This window comes from Bos taurus, chromosome 14 (assembly GCF_002263795.3).
Source record: "Bos taurus isolate L1 Dominette 01449 registration number 42190680 breed Hereford chromosome 14, ARS-UCD2.0, whole genome shotgun sequence".
Lineage (NCBI taxonomy): Eukaryota > Metazoa > Chordata > Mammalia > Artiodactyla > Bovidae > Bos > Bos taurus.
The window spans coordinates 65,304,474-65,306,297 of record NC_037341.1 but is presented as its reverse complement, the minus strand read 5'-3'; the positions used below and the strand labels follow the sequence as shown (position 1 = coordinate 65,306,297).

General features: G+C 37.7%; 1 non-coding gene across 1 annotated transcript; it reads right to left on the bottom strand.

Annotated features, from left to right (window-relative positions):
* Positions 1 to 1,209: 1,209 nt before the first annotated feature.
* LOC112449632 (U2 spliceosomal RNA) lies at positions 1,210 to 1,404 on the bottom strand. Its single transcript, XR_003038232.1, has one exon. It is a non-coding gene; the product is annotated as a U2 spliceosomal RNA (small nuclear RNA).
* Positions 1,405 to 1,824: the final 420 nt, after the last annotated feature.

Genomic DNA, 1,824 nt, shown 5'->3' with positions numbered 1-1,824 from the left:
CCTCCACCTCTTCTCTTTGGAAATTCAACCCATCCTTCAATTTCAGACAGGAAATTCAACCTGTCAGATGCCTCATCCTCTGTGAAGTTCTCTGATTACTCCCATCTGTAAATTCTCCTGGTGCTTTGTATTTCTCTCATTATTTACAGCTTTTATTTATTCCACTTGCTTCCTGTTTGTGTACATTTTTTAAAATTTACCTCTTAGACTTTAAGCTTCTTGTGGGTAGAGACAACTTACCTAGCATGATGTCTTATACCATGTATTCCATTATTGTTAACTAAATGAATAAAACCAAAACTGTATACATGTGCTATTTAATATGAGCTTATGCAACTTGATTATAAGTTTTATGGTAAAATTTATAAGCAAATATATATTTGCCCTAACAAAATGAGTTGCATGCTCAGTATTGGTCATGATCATTTTTATCAGGGGTAGTTCCATCCTAAAGGAGATGAGTGTTCATTGGTCCTGAGTGTTCATTGGAAGGACTGAACACTCCTGAACAGTCCTGAGTATTCATTGGAAGGACTGATGTTGAAACTGAAACTCCAAAACTTTGGCCACCTGATGCGAAGAGCTGACTCATTTGAAAAGACCCTGATGCTGGGAAAGATTGAGGGCAGGAGGAGAAGGGGATGACAGAGGATGAGATGGTTGGATGGCATCACTGACTCAATTTACATGAGTTTGGGTAGGCTCCAGGAGTTTGTGATAGACAGGGAGGCCTGGCGTGCTGCGTTTCATGGAGTCCCAAAGAGTCGAACACTACTGAGTGACTGAACTGAACTGAACAGTTTTTTTTTTTTACCTCATGATGTATTATTAGCATTATATTTACTGAAACTTTGAACATTAGCCTTAAACTTAGAATAAAAGTTATAGGGATTTTCAGTATAGCTTTTTATGGCTAACAGAATTTATTTACCAAATTACATACTACTACTTCTCCAGACTGTAAGATGTGTGATATAACAATACCCAATACCATTGCATATATTTTCCAGAGATGAAAGACTGATTAACATCTGTGTTACTTTTTTAACACTAGGAAAAATTAGTACTTGAATGGCAAGTTTAAAAAAAAAAACACCTGAATCATAAGTGACTATTTTTTCTTTTTTTACTCCTAAAACATGATTTGAGGCAAAGGGAGCTTCTTAAGTTCATTTATTCGGCTTCCAAAATTATAAATGATTTTGTCACAATGGCAGAATAGGATTGGATCTCAGTGGAAAATTCTTGCTCTTCACTCCAGTAATTTCATATATGCAGTACTACCAGAAGTGTCCTAGAGATAGATATACTTACTGACTGAAATTTATGCCATACCCTTGCAGAATGAGCTGGCTCTTCCATAGTATTCTACGCTTGATCTTAGCCAAAAGGCAGAGAAGCGATGCCATAGTATTCTATAGTAAATTTGTTGGGACATTTAATTCTTACATCTAATTCAGTTAACTCCCCCATGCAACTTGAGTAATCAGCAACCAGTAATATCTTGATTTTCAAACTGTCCGGAAGACTTGGTGTTCCTGAACCAAATGAATGGATTCTGAGCAGAGAATGCAGGAGCAAAGTTGTGATATATATAGTTTTGAAGTGGAAGGTTGATGGGAGTGGGGAGGGGGGTTGATGGTTTTTCTAGTCTACGTACAAATTGAGAGCCCTTAAAAACTGTAATATGATATATTTAGCTTCCCAGGTGGCACTAATGGTAAAGAACCTACTGGCCAATGCCGGAGACACAAGAGACACGGGTTCTATCCCTGGGTCAGAAAGATCCCCCTGGAGGATGGCATGGGAACCCACTCTAGTATT